At 40.7% G+C, this 18,589-nt stretch overlaps 1 protein-coding gene and 1 long non-coding RNA gene across 2 annotated transcripts in view; one reads left to right on the top strand and one right to left on the bottom strand.

The window, feature by feature from the left end:
• XRCC5 (X-ray repair cross complementing 5) overlaps window positions 1–18,589 on the bottom strand; it is a 90,583-nt gene that overhangs the window by 17,575 nt on the left and 54,419 nt on the right. The gene's annotated exons all lie outside the window — the stretch shown is intronic.
• LOC109502850 lies at window positions 4,269–16,726 on the top strand. The gene is made up of 2 exons (XR_002161734.3): window positions 4,269–7,620; window positions 15,563–16,726. It is a non-coding gene; the product is annotated as an uncharacterized LOC109502850 (long non-coding RNA).

The following is an 18,589-nucleotide window of genomic DNA, read 5'->3' as shown; positions in this document are numbered from 1 at the left end:
CTATTTAAGAATGAAGTTCTTAATGTACTTGTGGGCCTATTTGGATTGGGTTTTCTTATTTACATGTTAGACTGTTCTGCCTTTTCCTCCAGGAACTTCAGGAACACAGGGAGATAAACATACCCAAACTTGCAATAAATCCAGTGAATACAAAGAATCAGATTTTGCCCTTCGAGGCATCATCAGTTCCATGGCCTGTGCATCTGGCCCATGATTACGAATTCTTTCCTTCTATCCAGACCATTTTGTGGTTCACTGACTATAATGAACCATTTAACACCAGCAAATAGCTGCGCTGGATGATGCTTTAACATACTGAGTATGAGAACAGGATGGGGGCATCATTGGACAAGAGATTCACTCCCCTTCCAAAGTTTGGTGGCACTTCACATTTTCCTACCATTTTTAATAGAATGCAGAAGTGGCTGACAAAAATAATTCTACTTTGGCTAGATGACGCTTTTGAAGTTCCTGTGCTCCCTGCACCACATACGGAAAATGTGGATCATCAGGGTGCTCCTCTCTGCTTTTACATCAATTACAGGGTATGGAATGGCCTGTCAGTCTTCATACTCAGGAAATCAGAACCCCAATTTAATTCACCAAAATGCTTTCCAGAATTAGTCAGAGGCTCAATAATACTCATTAGTAGCCAATATAAAGGACGGCCATTGAAAGGGCCATCCATCTTAGGCAAAGGTCGTCATTTATTTCAAGGAGTACTCAAAATCAAAATGTTCTAGATTCTGAGGTTTAAACATGGGCATTATATATTAAGCCAGCATCTTACATAAGTACAGGCTGATGATCCACAAAATTAGTCTCAATAATACTTCACTGTTACATTAAAAATGCAATCCAGATACAAAAGTGTTACATACGGGGGAAAAAAACAGTTTTGTTGTTTTTTTTAAAATCTGAAACGTATGTTCTCCTTCTCCAGAGAAAATATTCAACACGACCCCAAATCCCCGAAATTGAATCACCTCCCTTCTTAATGTACAGTCACATGGGCCCAAATACCCAGGGCCATGTGCTTGTCAGCCCCTGACTTGACATCTGCTTACTACCTCTGTTCTCTATAAAGATGTTTCCCACAGAGTGAAAGAAAGTCCTTTATTGTGGGTTTTTTCCCCTTCACCGGACAGAGCTAAAAAAGCAGTAGGATCACTCATCTGTCACACATTATACATAAAGGACTGTAAAACCATCTCAAATGATTTTGCTCAACCCAGGCATCATTCAGGATGTTTCTCAATTCAATCCTTACTATCTCAATGCCTCATGTGAATTTTACTTATTAAAGGGGTGCACATTTTACAGAAGTCAGCAGTTAATTTATTTTAAATGCTGAGAACAGATTTATACAGTCAATGACAGTGGCATCTTTATAAAACAAATTTAAAAAGTAATACAAATTAAGCACTTAAATAAGTATATGATCAGGTCAGTAATTAAGAGAATAAAAGAATGATATCTATCAGCAAATAAAACTCCAAGCAAGTAGTCCAGTCTGTTGCCAATTAAAGCCACACATAAATACGATCACCATTTTAAGCCAGAAACTTGCAAGAAACATTTGCCTGATAAGAAAGGGAGTCTGTGTTTTTAACACAGGCAACTGAAACTGAAAGGGACCACCAATAGGCTTCCTTTTGTCTCTTTACTATAGGATACAAATTGGCCATTGTGGGTAGAGTCTATGTGTCTGTCAGGGTCCAGCCAGAAGAAGAGACATGACTCGATACTTCACAAAGGAAATTTAAGGCCGGCAACTGTTACACAGGTGACCAGAAGCTGTAAAGCCAGCTGCGAATGGTGCTGTAACCCAGAAATCAGTAACAGCAAGGAACCCTTAGCACCCGTGGTAGTGCTGGGTGGCAGGAAGAAAAGAGAAGACAGGGGTGTAACAAGTAAATCTCAGGAGCCTGTCCTATGGGAGGTGAAGCCAAGGACTGGCCATGCTGCCCAACACAGGGAGAAATACCCCGGTTTCTCCCTCCCGCCTTGCTTCCCACCAATTTCCCACCAGGGTCTCCTATTGGCTGAACCCTGTAGGAAGTCAGTAGACATGGAAGCTGGGAAAGGCAACCCGCAAGAGGGTGGCTCTGTCCCAACTCCCAGATCTTGTGCGCACAGGGGAAGGATGAGGAGTGGGTCTAGGGGCCATCCGACACAGGGTTACTATGAACCCATAGAGGAGGATGCCCCAATTATGCTCTGGATGTTTCCTGGAGACACAAAATTAATACAGTATTCTTTAAATAATAAAGCAAGGTAAAACGTACAGGCTTTTTTTCTTTCCTTCTTTCTAGTGAGAGAGGATACAGTGAAATTCAACTGAAAGTTATTGAAAAAGTTCCTAAGTATATTTAAAGCTTTTCCCAATCCATACATATATGTGTGTGTGTGTGTGTGTGTGTGTGTGTGTGTGTGTGTGTATGTGTGTGTATATGTATATATATACATATAAAGCATATTTCTACAAAAAATTATACATACACACACAAAAACAGATTTTCACTTCTACTTGAAACATCTTTAGAGCTACATACATTTCCTTGTACTTCAGGTTTAACACGGTGAAACACAGCAAAAAGCTCCACACAGCTGTGTGGCCCGTGACAACAAACCAGAGGAACTGGTGGTGACAACCCCTCCCTGTCTCTGTCCTTTCACAGAAGTCAAAGGCACTTCTGAAAAGTACAAAAAAAGGAATCCTAAACATTTTTCCTCTAAATGACAAAAGATACGCTGATTTATTTCTTAAATGTCCTTTCTGCCTTTATTTCTAAAAGAGATTGGATCTAAGACCCCAGGCAGAATTTGCTCTGAATATTTATGCTCCTTGGCTTGTTAGGTCTGGCATTCCTGTTTTTAGTTTTGTGGTCTTTCTTTTTTTCTTTTTTTTGAGAGAGAAAGAGACAGAGAGGTATAGAGACAAAGAAGAAGAGAATCTCAAACAGGTTCCCTGCTCAGCATAGAGCCCAACACGGGGCTCGATCCCACGATGCTGGGATCATGACCATCATCGATCTCACAATCCCAGGATCGTGACTGGAGCTGAAATCAAGAGTTGGACACTCAACTGACTGAGCCACCCCGGTGTTCTAATGAAGTATTTTTGGTGGGGAGAATGAAATCACTGAGTGGCAACAAAAGAAACTGAAAACTAGGAAAAAAGTATAAGCTTTATGAACCTGAAAATGACTTTCAAATGTCTTATTATTTTTTTTTTAATGTTCATTTATTTTTGAGGGGGGGAGGGGCAGAGAGAGAGAGAGAGAGAGAGAGAGAGAGAGAGAGAGAGAGAATCTCAAGCAGGCTCTGTGCCGAACAGCACCAGTTGGACTCAGGGCTCAGTCCCACGAACCATGAGAGCATAACCTGAGCCGAAATGAAGAGTCAGATGCCTAACTGACTGAGCCACCCAGGCGCCTCTCAAAGGTCTTATTTTTAAGCAGCTGGGCTGTGGAGTAGACACAGCTCTGTACTGCTCTTTGCCTCCTCCCTGTCCTTCCCCATGTTAGAAACTGTTCTACCAGACTGTTGGCCCCAGCATTCCTCACGGAGCAGGCAGAAGTAGTTGCCTGCCTCCCTTTTAAGAGCAGAAACAGTCAGTGGACCCGACACCGAGACCACGACAGCCACAGTATTACGCATGACCAGTGGCACAAGAAATTGAATGAAGGTATATAAAATGCTGACCACCTCCACAGTATAGACACAGCCTTGGCGGATTTTTTTATTATTACTATTTTCTTACCAATAACTAAAAAACTCAATTAAAACCTCACCATTTAAGCTCCGCAAGTTCAGTCACAGCCCATTTTTTCATGCTTAACGATTTTCTCATTAAATGCAGTAATTTCTTACAAATTGCACTAATAAAAGTAATTCCTGCTGGGTTCCTTCCCCCCTTTAAATGCTGGCTTTTCATTGATGTGTTAAATTAAAACCCCAGGCACAAGGAGCAGAGCAAATGCAAAGTCTGTATTGTCAAGGATCCATTCCTGCAGACTAGGAGATCTCTCTCATTTTATTTTTGTTTTTATTTGAGCTAACTCTGAGTCCCACTTTATAGCCACAGGAAGACTAACACTGAAGGTCTCTTGGTCTTACTTAGTTCCCTCTGGAAAAAAGGTGCTGGTGTGAGCTAATGAGAAACTAGAAAAGTGGTTCCAGCAAGCCCACTGGTGGTAAACTCCCTTTATGTAAGAGAACATTATGACACATCTTTTTCATTCTGGATGAATAATATTTCTCATCTTAAATAACTTGGGTGTAAGAGCAGGTCTATGTCCAAGTCAGCTGCAAAATTTTTAAGTTTCCTGGTCAAAAGGGAGGGGTTCCATAGCATTCTATGGTCTTTTTATTTTTTATTAACAACATTCAACTTAACCATTAAAGACTCACTGAACATATCCCACGAAACCTGAAGATTGTCAATTAATATTCACAAGTTTACAGGGCATACAGAAGTTTGCTGAAGACCAAAGAATGTCCACTTTTTAGCGTAACTCATTTCACCAATTCCAGAATGGAGCGCACTTAGAGTCCAAAACTGGGACATGATGCTAACATGGGAAAAAAGCTCATGGAAGATCTTTGCATCGACCTTCGCAGGAAGTGATGTCTTTGGCTCCTTTATGAAACATATAGGCCATATGCTTGGAAGTGCGTGTTAGGGTGGGGCTAGGAAGTGGAGAAGGCAGAGAAAGAGGGTCTCCACAACTTTCCAAAGTTCTAGAACTCTAAAACTTGGTGATGCTGACTAAAATAAAAGGGATACAGAAGAACTGATAACCTTACCATGTAGACTTGATCCCATTCCAGATGGGCAGTAGGAGGGAGGCAGAATGCAAGATGACGGTGTTTGGTGCCGTAGCAATTTCACAGTATCTGTCTAGCTTCATACCAGAGTGGATGTCATGACCCTAATGCAGGAAATAAGTGGAAGGAACCAAGTAGCCATAGTAACAGTGCAGCCAAGAGGAAACACTCTGGAACAGGAGACCAATCTGGCAACGGGATCCAATTAAAAGTTGGTAATTGAATGGAACTGAAAACCATGTATCAGTTGAAGAGATACAGTGAGTGGTGAGTCAGACCCCTCAGAAAGGAAGAGAAGCAGGCAGTCTGCTTGAATGTGCTTTTGTGGACAATGGAGGGGGACGGCCCACGACGTTTTATGATGCCTCAAGAATTTGAGTCACTCTTAAAAGGACACACCAAGGACCAGAAATTTTAAAACAACGGTATTTCATGTGATATATGCTCCTAAAAACTGATAAATGATGATGCCCTGTGTTTATATGCTATCTTTTCTTAAGGGCCACTTAGATCCCTTTTTTTTTTTTTTCCATTTTTCCCCCCTCTTTCTGATTTTGTGAAGAAAGCTGTATAATGTTCCACAGCTGAAAATACACAGATACTATTTTTCTCTACTTCTTTGATGGGGCTAAGATTTATGAATCGGTCCAAAGAACTTTGAGAATTACTTATGCTGTAATTCAAAAACTCAAAATTGTTATTATTCCCAAGCACCGCTTCATTAAAGTCAACAACGGAAACAAAAAAATTACTTAGCAGCACTTAGAGAACATAAAAACAGAGGGAGGTTATCTGTTCCACTGACAGTAGACTAATAGCGGCACCTTTGATGATGTGTCATACTGTAATAAAACTACTCTTGGGCACAGGTATCCCAGGATATATTGGCTCTTAAATCAGGAGCATCTCTTAAGAGTGGGATTTGGGGGTGACAAAAAAGAATGGACATTCTTTGTGGAAGGGGTATCATGAGCAAATATACAGAGGCAGGAAAACCAGTATCACAAGCATATTAACAGGAATACTGTTTGGTTTGAGAACAGAGTTCGCAGAGGGGACCTACAGAAGACTGGTCTGGGATGGCAGAGTGGAACCAGGTTGTGGGCAGCCTTAAGATGGGGGACTACTTTTAACGACATGAGGAATGATTAAAAAGAGCTGACACTTAATCAAATCTTGTGCTTTCGTAAGAAGCTAAATCTGGGGGTGCCTGGCTGGCTCAGTCAGTGGAGCACGTGACTCTTGATCTCAGGGTTTAAGTTTGAACTCCACGTCGGATGTAGAGATTACTTAAAAATAAATTAATATAGGATGCTATAACTGTCCAATGGTGAAGTAATGAAAGCCTGAATTATGACAGTGGTAGTTAGGATGGAAAGGAGAGACAGATCTAGAAAATGATTAGAAATTAGAAGAGAATTAGAAATGGGTACAAAGTGGTCAGAAACGCTCACCAACAGTAAACTCAAGAGGCAAAATAACAGCATCAGAAAAGCCTTATTTCTGGGGAAGTCCTATTAGCACCCACAGCACCAGGATGCACTTAGGTCGCTGCATCACCTGAGATGCCTTGCTTTGGGCTCTCTCCTGTCCGGGCTTTTCTGGCTCAGGTTACGCCAAACTAGTCTATGAATTCTTCCTCAAATCGGTCACCCACCTGCATCTGTACCCACACCGTGCCTTGTGTCCTATTGCCTTGGATGAACTATCTGTGCATCAAAGTGACCCCTTCCACCTGTGCCACACCCCTCCCCCACTCAGGGAACTCATCCAGTCTCGTGACTTCAGAGAACATCTCTAGTGACTTCTGCAGATTCAGGTTTACAACCCAGGCCTCTTTTCCCAAGTCCACACTCCACACCTGCATAAGCAACTTAGCATGTATTTCCCCTCTCAGTAAACTGCAATTTCTTCCAGGTGCTCGGGCCAAAAGCCTGAGAGTCATCCTCGACTTGCTTCCTTCTCTCACATCCTATACTTAAACGGTCAGTAAAACCCACCAATTCTACTTTTAGAGCCTATCAGGAATTGAACTTCTTACTCCTTCTCACTCGCAGCACTATGGCAACCTTCCAACTCCTCTGCCTACCTCCACCTTGCTGGTCTCAGCATGGCCCGGGCACTTTTAAAACAAGTCAATCAGATCCACCTCTACCTAGAACTCCTCAGTGGTTTCCTACCTCACTCAGAGTAAAAACAAAAGGTCTAGGAGGCCCTATGTGACATGTACCCCAGCCACCCCCTGATCTCATCTATTTCTTCCAGCCACGCTGGCCTCCCTGGTGCTCCTAGATGAAGCCAAACAGGCTCCTACTCCCGGGGAAAATACCGCTGCCTTGGTCTACAAAGTTCTCCCGAGAGACACCTAGCAGGCTCTGTCCTCATCTTTCTCAATTCTCTGTTCGAATGACACCTCAAAAGTGACCCGTCCTTGTTTTCTACATAAAGTCCCAAGCCCATCTCACCGCAGCACTCACTATCCCACGATTCCATTTTGATTTTTTTCTATAGTGCTGTCATGAGTTGAATACCATTCTCTGAAAATCCATGTCCTTTCTGAAAGCTCAGAATATGACCTTATTTGGAAACAGGGTCCTTGTAGATGTAATCAAATTAGGATGAGGTCATAAGGATGGGCCCTAATCCAGTATGACTGATGCCCTTGTAAGAAGAGGGAAATGTGGACACACATAGTGAGAGAGCTCCCTGTGAAGAGGAGGAGGCAGAGACCGGAGTGGCCCATCTACAAGCCCAGGACCATGAAGGACTGCCAGCTGTCCCCATGAGGTAGGAGAGGGGCATGGAACAGATTCCCTTCAGAGCCCTCAGATGGAACCAACCTTCCCTTCCCAGCACCTCCACTTTGGATATCCAGCCTCCAGAATTATGAGAAAATAAACTTCTGTAGTTTTAAGCCAGCCAGTATGCGGTGCTTTGTCACAGAGCCCTTGGAAAGTAACACAAGTGCTTATCACCACTTGACATGTATTTGTTTCCAGTCTGTGTTACGCCACAATGATTAGTGCACAGTAGGCCACCGGCCATTTGCTACATGGATGAACAAATGGTCTCAGCCTCACTGGTTTACTCCTCTAAATCCTCTAAAGAATAAAGATGTCTTCTTGTGTTCCTTTTTTTATTTAATTTTTTTTTTTAATGTTTATTTACTTATTTTTGAGAGACAGATCGGGAGGGGCAGACAGAGAGGGAGACAGAGAATCCCAAGCAGGCTCCACACTGTCAGCGCAGAGCCCAATGCAGAGCTCCACAAACCGTGAGATTGTGACCTGAGTGGAAATCAAGAGTCGGGTGCTTAACCGACTGAGCCACCCAGGTGCCCCTTCTTGCATTCCTTCAATTTAAACCCACACACCGCATTTTTAGAACCAGTTATCTATCACTAAGAGGAATGGACAGTCTAGAACTTTTTTTTATCACCACCCTTCACTTTAATTTTAGAGACAAAAATGACTAAAATAAAGCTCTATGGAGAGGAGAAATACACAAACAGCAACAGGCTAAGAGATGCATGCAGGTGCAGGTGGAGAAGAGAACCATTTCCCACACTGCCCTGACCGTATGCATGCAGGCATCTCCGTTGTTGTCACTTACTATGACTTAACACCATCCCATTTTGCTGTGAGCTCTTTTTTTCTCCTCTTAGATCATGCTGCTTGATCTCACTAGGAATGGGTGGGGGGGGGGGGTTTCTCCAAAATGTACTATCTATGACTATAACCCCAATTTACCATACCCTAAAATATTAACCATCTTGACTACAACATTAACAGGGATTAGCAGGGTTACTCCTTTGAGGAGAGAGTGACAAAGACAGACAGACGTGGGTTTGGAGAGAGATTGGAAGAGAGGGGGGAAGATGAAGGAGGAGACTTTCTTAACTTTATGTACTACTACATTACGATTTAATTTTTTCCAATTGAGCATGTACTTATTTTTTAATGAGGAGACATCTAGGGAGCAATAAACAAGTGGTCCTGTTTCTAGTGGGTCCTAAATGCATAGACATTTTTCATAGATTGGCATTTGCTGATAGTGAAACTCAGAATACTATTTCACAATCTCTTTCTTTTTTATTTTTTACAGCATCTTCTTCTTTCTGTTTATATTCATGTACTTAGAAGGTTGTATAATAAAGGGCCTTCAAATTATTTAATTTTACCTACTGTACTCAGGAAAGACTAACCAGATTTGCTGGAGGCAATTCTTCTTTTTAATTTTTATTTTATTTTTTATTTTATTTGAGAGAGAGAGAGAGAGAGAGAGAGAGAGAGAGAGAGTGAGAGCACACGAGCAGGGAAGAGGGGCAGAGGGAGAAAGAGAGGGAATCTCAAGCAGGCTCTATGCTCAGTGTGGCACCCAACATGGGGCTCAATCCCATGACCCTGGGATCATAATCTGAGCCAAAATCAAGAGTCAGACACTTAGCTCAGCTGACTGAGCCACCTAAGCCCCCACGCTGCAGGCAAATCTTACCTTTGGTGTGTATATTCAACCCTCCCTATCATCCCATACATTTAAAATTTCAATGTATAAGTCTTGTTGACTTCATTAGAGTCCATCTACGAGTTATTAGAAATGGAGATAATGAGGAGATAATCCAACCTCAGTTATTCCATATATTTTATTCTCAATGTATGAAACGAATAAAGAATCAAACAAAATAAACCCATGTTTGAGAAAATGGCACCAAAAAGAAACAAATGACAGGAGGAAATAATGAACCTATAAACCTTCCAAATCTAAAAATGCTGACCTAATACTTACATACTATATATACTTATATACTATAGTACCTCTTGTCACTAAAATGTAAATTGGCTTTCATTACTTGGAACTAATCGTCCCTGTGTTCTAACAAGTTCTTCAATCTACACAATTCTTCCTGTACTAAGTCGGTCATTACTAAAGTAAATGAGTTCCTTTCATGAAGCAGAGGGTTATGAAACACAAACATAATCTTGTGGTACCTGTATCTAAGCTTATTTTTTAAAAAAAACTCCAATACCTGAAGACCTTTATTTAAAATAGTATTACTTGAATTGACAAGTTTTCTTCACTGGTACTCTGCAGAGATTCGCTTGGGCCTCCAGATTTTTGTTTAGCTAGGTGAGGCAAAAATTATAAAGGTCTCACTAGTCCACAAAATCTCAAGGGAAATAACTTCCAATACTCAGAACATCATGGAGAACAACTAGACAGAAAATCAACAAGGATATAGATTTGAACTAACTATCATCCAAACTGACCTACCTGACATTTACAGAACCCTTGACCTAACAACAACAGAATGTACATTAAAGGGCATGCGGAACACGTGTCAGAACAGACCATAGTGTAAGCCACGAAACAAGTCTCAATAAATTTAAAGGGGTTGAAACCATTCAAAATATGTTCTACAATGGGATTAAGATAAAGATCAACAACAGAAGAAATTTGGGAGTCTCCAATGTCTGCAAATTAGACACTCTTCTAAATAATCCAAGGGTCTAAGAGGTAATCACAAAAGAAATTAGAAAGCATGTGAACTGAATGAAAATAAAAACAATACATCACAATTTAAGGTGTGCAGCTAAACAACCTGCTGAAGGAAATGCATAGCTTTCAATACCTATGTTAGAGAAGGAATGAGCTTTCAAATCAAAATTCTAAGCTTTTAAGAAACCAGAAAAAGGAGACCAAATTAAATCCAAAGTGAGCAAAAGGAAGGTAATAATAAAGACCATGAAAGAGCAAAAAAAAAAAAAAAAAAAAAAAAAATCAATGAAATAAAAAAAATAATGGAAAAAAATCAATAAAAGCACAAGTTAGGGTCTTCTATAAAAGATAAGTGAAACTCATAAATCTTTACTTAGACTAAGAAAAAGAGAAGATACAAGATACCAAAATCAAGAATTAAGGAGCAGACATCACTATCAACCCACAGAACTTAAGAGAAAAATCATATGAATAATGTTAGACCAATAAATTAAACAAGTTAGATGAAATTGACAAATTCTTATAAGGACACAAATTACTACATCAAACTCAAGCAGAAATGGAAAATGTGATTGAGCCTATAATATGTAAAATAATGCAGTGTTAGAGAGCTTCCCACAAAGAACCCTGGCCTAGGAGGTTTCACTGGCAAATTCTATCAAATACTTAAAAAAGAAATACGTACTAATCTTGACAGGGAAGAAAGAATACTTCTCAACTCATTCTATCAGGCCTGTACTTCCCTGATATCAAAGCCAAAGACATCACAAGAAAGGAAAACTATAGAAAAGTATCCCTTATGGGCATATAAATAAAAATCCTAACAAAGTATTGGCAAAATGACTTCAGAAACATACAAAAGAATTATATACCATGATTGATTGGAATTTATCCCTGCAGGCGAGCCTGGTTTAACAACGGAAAATCAATGGGGCACCTGGGTGGCTCAGTTAGTTACACGTCTGACTTTGGCTCAGGTCATGATCTTACAGTTCGTGGGTTCGAGCCCCACATCAGGCTCTGTGCAGACAGCTCGGAAGCTGAGCCTGAAGCCTGTTTTGGATTCTGTGTCTCCCTCTCTCTTTCTGTCCCTCCCTCACTTGCACTCTCTCTCTCTCTCTCTCTCTCTCTTAAAAATAAATAAACATTAAAAAAATTATTTAAAAAACACTGAAAATCAACTAATATTAATATAGCATATTAAGTCAAGAATCAAACCCATGGAATCATTTCTATATAGAAAATGCATCTGTCAAAAGCCAACATCCATTCATCATAAAAACTCTCAACCAACTAGGAATGAGAAAAGACTTCTTTCTTCAAGCTGATAGACTGAATCAGAAAAATCAGAACATCATGCTAAGAAGACTTAAAGCTTTCCTCTTGATTTTAAGAACAAGGCTATTCACTTGCATCATTCTATTTTAACATCGTACTGCGTGTTCTAGCCAGTAAAATCAAGAAAAAGAAACTTAAGGCCTACAAATCAGAAAAGAAGAAATAAAACTGCCTGTATTTGCAGACGACATCATCCTGCATGCAGAAAATCCAGAGTATATAAAAATAACTATTAGAAATTTAATAAGGTTGCAGGATATAAGATCAATAAACAAAACCATTATCTCTTTATACTGGCAACAAACAAGCCAAAAAATAACTAAAAAAAAAAAAATCCACTCACAATTAGCGTTGACAAGAATTAAATACTTGAAAAAATTTAACAAAAGTAGTACAGGACTTGAACACTAAAAACTATAAAACACTACGGAGAGAAAGTAAGACCTAAATAAATGGAAAAATATCCTATGTTCATGGATTTAAAAAAAAATCAATATTGTTAAGATGGAAATCCTCCCTTAATTATTCTATATACTCAATGCAATCCCTGTCAACATCCCAGCAGGCTTTTTCCAGAAAATTGAAAAGCTGATTCTAAAATTTATATGGACATGCAAAGGACCTAGATTAGTCAAAACTATTTTACAAAAAAACAAAATTAAAAGACATAGTATTTCAAAACTTACTATAAGGGTAACAATGTATCAATGAAGGACAGACAAGAATTGAGGAGTATAGAAATAAACTCTCACATGTATGGTCAGTTGCTTTTCAACAACGTGCCAAGGCACCTGGATGGGGAAAGAATAGTCTTCCAAATAAATGGTACTGGGATAACTGGTTACCCTATGAAAAACAATCAATCTAGATACTCACCTCATAACCATTTACAAAAATCAACTCAAAATAGATTATAGACCTAAAGCTTTCAGAAGAAAAATTTTGTGACTTGGCTAGGCAAAGATTTCTTATGTAAGACTGCGAAAGGATAGTTCCTAAAAGAAAAAAAAAATGATATATTAGAAAATCAAAATTAAAAATTTTACACTTCGAACAACACCATTAAAAAGATAAACCAGACTGGGGCGCCTGGGTGGCGCAGTCGGTTAAGCGTCCGACTTCAGCCAGGTCACGATCTCGCGGTCCGTGAGTTCGAGCCCCGCATCGGGCTCTGGGCTGATGGCTCGGAGCTTGGAGCCTGTTTCCGATTCTGTGTCTCCCTCTCTCTCTGCCCCTCCCCCGTTCATGCTCTGTCTCTCTCTGTCCCAAAAAAAAAAAAAAAAAAAAAAAGATAAACCAGACTGTAGAAAATATTTGCAAATCACTATCTGATAAACATATACAGAATTCTTTACATCTTGATAAGCTAACTGAATTAAAAAATGGGAAGAGATTTGATAGACATTTCACCAAAGAAAATGAGATATATGAATGGCCAATGCTCACTTGAAAAAAGGACAGCATCATTAGTGTAGGAACTGCAAACTGAAACCACAGAGATATCAACACATTGCCACTAGAACAGCAATAACTGAAAAGACAACACAAGTGTCACCAAAGATGTGGAGAACGTGGAACCCTCCTTCACTGCTGGTGAAGGGTTCAATGGTAAGCTGCTCTGAAAGGAGTTTGGCTATTTCTAAAAAGTTAAACACAAACTTCCCAGCAATTCTACTCTTGCTCAAGAAAAATGAAAAACACAAAGACTTGTTTTTCTTTTAAAGTTTACTTATTTATTTTGAGAGAGAAAGTGCACATGTGCAAGTGGGGTAGGGCAGAGAGAGATGAGACTCCCAAGCAGGCTCCACACCAGAGCCCGACATGGGGTTCAACCTCACCAACCGTGAGATCATGACCTGAGCCAAGATCAACAGTGGGACGCTTAACTGACTGAGCCACCCAGGCACCCTGAAAAAATACAAAGACTTGTATACAAATGTTCATCGCGTTATTTATAATAGCTAAAAACTGGAAACTATCCGAATATATCCATCCATTGATGAATGGATAAACATGTGGCATATCCATAAAATGGAATATTATTCAGCAATAAGAAATCAATTGCTGATATATGCTACTACATGAAAAACTTCAAAAACGTTATGCTGGGGTGCCTGGGTGGCTCAGCTGGTTAAGTGTCCGACTTGGGCTCAGGACATGATCTCATGGTTTGTGGGTTTGAGCCCCACCTCCGGCTCTGTGCTGACAGCTCAGAGCCTAGAGCCTGCTTTGGATTCCGTGTCTCCCTCTCTCTCTGCCCCTCTCCCACTTGTATGTGCTCACTCTCACTCTGTCTCAAAAATAAACATTAAAAAAAAAAAAAGACAAAAAAAAACACCCTGTTATGCTAACTAAAAGAAGCCACATGCAAAAGACTGCATATTGAGTGATTCTATTTATGTGAAATTTCCAGAAAAGGTAAATCTTTAGAAACAGAAAGTGGTTACTTGGGGTGGTGGTAGGAGAAAAGAATTGACTACAAATAGTCAGGGGGACCTTTCTGGGAGGAGGGAAAACTTTCTAACTGGTTTGTGGTGATGATCATACAACTCGAAATTTACAAAAAGATCACGGAGTTGCACTCAGAATTAGTACATCTTATGGTAGAAAATTACACTTCAATACACTATTAAAATAGCGACCAAAAGTAAGTACAATTTAGCTAGGAGATCTGTGGAGATCTACCACAGACAGAGGGGATGCTGACACTAAGTTTCCACAATAGAGTAACTGCTAAAGCTCAGAGAGCAGATTTTATCCTCAGTGCCCCCAAGGAAACACTGCTAGATTCCAAACGCAAGGGAGCTATCGAAAAGATGTTCTCCTGTGAGAAACGGCTCCTGACTCTAATGGCCCACAGGGGCTCTCCTGAGTGTTTCAGCGCTTCTCATTACCTCCGAAAGACACAAAGAGATGAAGTACCAGATTTCAGCAGTTTTATCTGACAAAGGAAATGAAAATGGGCCTGTATTAGTCAGTGCAGGCTGCCATAACAAAATACCAAGGGCTAGGCGGCTTTAACATCAGAAATTTATTTTCTCACGGTTCTTGGGGCTGAAGCTAACATGGTCAGGTTCTGGTGAGGGCTCTCTTCCTGGCTTGCAGACATTCACCTTCTCACTGTACTCTCAGATGGCAGAGAGAAAAGACAGGAAGAGAAGAGAGAAGAAAAAGCACAAACTGGTGTCTCTTCTTCTAAGGGCACCAATCCCATGATGAGGGCTCCACCCTCATGACTTCATCTGAAACTAGTGGCCTCCCAAAGGCCCTGTACCCAAATCCCAGCACGTTAAAGGTTAGGGCTTTAGGATATAAATTTGGGGAGGCACAGTTCAGGCTACAAACGGGCCTTTAATCAGAACTATTAACTAAAGATTTTTCTCCATCATGTCATAAGAAACTGCAAAAAAAAAAAAAAAGGAAGTTCACTTTTCTCCTTTGTCCAAAGGCATCTATGCTGATGATATTCTCAAGCCCCACTGAAACTGTGCTCCACATCCGAACCAAATTCCCCCCCTTCTCTAGCCTAAAAAACAACAAGCACGCCATTTTTAAAAGTTTTATGTAGACGTGCATAACAGACAGGACTAACTGTATCAAATTATACTTGCCACTTCTTTCTGCGTCAGCATATTTTTTGCCTCGGGCTTGCAATTTGAAAGGGGAGGGCCAAAACACTTTTATTGCGTTTAAGTGGGACTCCAAGCTGTTTCTAGGCTCCTCTTAACACATTTCAGCTGATTAGTGACTATTTTAACAAAAGCCTAACATCCTTCCCTAAACATCTTAATTGGTTAAGAGCTTCTGTTGTTTGCCACGAGCAGTCACTTTAAGTCATTGATTAAAGCAGTTTGCACATCAGCACAATCTGAAATCAGTTTTCTTCTTCAACCAGCTGGGTTTAGGAAGCAATCTTGAGGACGGCCCAATTCAAGGAGAAGCAAGTGCAATGCCCCGCGTGACGATCATCCACCATGCAAGCGAGAAGCACAGGATTTATAGGAGGTTGAGAGAAAGAACCGAGGTGCCTTGAGTAAGTACTTCAACTGCTCTCTGCCTCACAAATCATTCCCATTAGCATTCACTGCAAGGGTGGACTCCGACGGCAAGCTTTCTCCGAAGCACCCGTCACTAATTCCTCACTAATTCTGTGTGCTTCCAGCAGAGCCTGGCTACCGTGAGGACAGCCCCCGGGGTCAAATGCAGCAGCTTCCTGCGTTAAATGCAGGCCTCAGACCAGACTGTGCTCGTCTGCTTGTTCTGACGAGGGCAAAGCATCTATTTGGGTTCCACATTTCCAGCCAGAGGGAAAAATACCCTTTCCTTGTTTGACATAAAAAGGAGAAAAAACGCTCAGCAGGCTTAAGGCATGCACCTTCTAACTCACAGGACAGAACAAAATGCTGAGTAGGGACACTGTCGTATAGCACACGCAGACCCCCTTTAACGCCCTCAGGAAGAAGTCCCAGTGCTCACCGAGAACACACCCTCAGCAAACAGCCTGTTCTTTTTATGCTACCCACTGGCTCTCTTTCTTAATGGAGAGCCAGGCTACATTTTACAAGAACCATACCCTGTCATTAGACATCTTCTGATCCACAGATGGACAAGAACTTGGAAGAATTTAGAAAGCTGAGGAAGAATGGCTAGAAGCCTTTTAGGGAGAGTTCATGAAAAGCCAAAACACTTTCCAAGTGGTTATGTGTCCACAACGGTCTTTGCTTTGTGTGCCATGTATTTTTTTCTTTTAGTCTTCAAGATTTTGGTTTTAATTATTTCGCTGATGAATTTTATATTAAATGTAAACTCCGGGGCAGAGCTTTGCTGTCTAATGAAATGTATGCAGCCAATGAAGAAGTTTAAGCTGCAAGATCCAGTGTGTTCCACACATTTGCAATCATCTGTGGAAAGTCAACTACTCTGGGCCTCAGTTGGCCCACAGGAAGATACAGGAGACACTCCCAGGTCACTGATATTATATAATTACCGTGTCAAATACCAACATACCCTTATGGCGAATCCCCTTTCCACTTCCAAATAAATGGATATTTGTTTTCAAGTAAGACTTCTTCTTATCGATAAATGGGACACAAAGTAACCCCAGACAGTCTAGTTCTGGGGTTTAACAATTTAAAACTAAACAAGTCACAAGGGAACCCAGTGAGGAACAAGTGTCCTATTGAATAAAAAATATAGGGGCGCCTGGGTGGCGCAGTCGGTTAGGCGTCTGACTTCAGCCAGGTCACGATCTCGCGGTCCGTGAGTTCGAGCCCCGCGTCGGGCTCTGGGCTGATGGCTCGGAGCCTGGAGCCTGTTTCCGATTCTGTGTCTCCCTCTCTCTCTGCCCCTCCCCCGTTCATGCTCTGTCTCTCTCTGTCCCAAAAATAAAATAAAAATGTTGAAAAAAAAAATTAAAAAAAAAAAAAAAAAGTACGGACCCCTCTAGAACCCACAATCACGTGTTTTCTCTCCTGAGTAGATGCGTCACTGTTGTCCTGGGAAAGGACTAAGAAAATATGTCACATTGTTAAAAAAATAAACAAATAAAACTTTTATAGGGTTGAAGATGTTTACAATTTTAGTTACTGTTTGTATTTAGTATCCTTCTTTCAAGACATTCAGAGTATCCAACAGAAGTTATTTTCCTTAAATTTACCAGCTCTGTGTAAAACAACAAAAAAAGGCTATATTTTTATCTTCCCATGTTTATCTGGAAAGAGCTATAAGTTACATAATCCATACCCAAGATTACATAAATCAGACCCATTACAACACACACACACACACACACACACACACACACACACACACACCCAGGAAACTTCTCCTAGATCTCAACTCCTGGGAATCCAGAATTCAGGGCTTGCTTCATGATAGATAACACACATAAGTAACCTGCTGTGCACACGGGTGGTGCTATCCCATACAAAAGTGGAATTGAAAACAACTGTCTCTTTGGCTTCTATGAATGCCGTAATTTTGCCACCAATTGTTACCACATTCTAACCAGTGTTTATAAATTTTAAGAAACACACTTTCAAACTGAAAGGATACTATTTGCTAAAGGAGAATGAAGTAAGAACAAAGGCAAGAAAGCTTGAGGATGAAAAGTGGTTCAAACAAAGTGAGAGGAAACAGGAGAAAAACGAAAGGCCTCCACTGCCAGAGAATACAGTGATTCTAATCAATCACCTAATCAAATGGGTATGTGCACATCTACTGTACATAGATGCAATGTTAAATGTCCACCATTTCTGCGCAGAATGGCTCCTCTTGACAGGTTTGTTTTTTACAACAACCATGGCCTGTGAACTCCACTGGGTGGATCAGAGCTACACCACCCTGTCACTCCTCAGAAGCCTAACATAAAACCTATAATCGAAGGGGCAAAAACAGGGTCCACGGAACACAGTTACATTCCATCCTTTTATCTGTCTCCACAGATCCATCTTTTCTGACTCATAAGGGCCTCAGAGAACCTGTTTTTGATACACCAGGTACATTCAAGCTACTTGACATAGTATCTCATATTCAGTAGGAACCTCTAAATTTAGACATATCTCAAGCACGAAGAAATTATTTGGAGGCCTAAGTAATGTGGTTTTTCCTCCTCTAATCTGCGGTCTGTCTTTTGGCCACTTTAGCACTCTTCCCAAGTAAAAGCAGGGAAGGGACAGGGAGTTCGAAATCCATGGTGTTCCTCCAAGAGTTGGTGGAGGTGGGTGTTCACCTAAGTGGATAACCCGGATTCGAGGAGTCTCTGAGGACTCTGTGCCCTCAGGTTCTTCCACTAACCCACAATTAACAGATAAAAGACACCACGGATGACAGCGCTGATGCACTTAGGAACTGTGTGAGGGAAACTACTTTCACCTTTGAGAAACGATTACCATGTATACAATGGTGGTCAAGAAATTTTCTA

This window comes from Felis catus, chromosome C1, assembly GCF_018350175.1.
Source record: "Felis catus isolate Fca126 chromosome C1, F.catus_Fca126_mat1.0, whole genome shotgun sequence".
In the NCBI taxonomy this organism is placed as follows: domain Eukaryota; kingdom Metazoa; phylum Chordata; class Mammalia; order Carnivora; family Felidae; genus Felis; species Felis catus.
The sequence above is the reverse complement of the archived record's forward strand: the minus strand, read 5'-3'. Positions and strand labels throughout refer to the sequence as shown.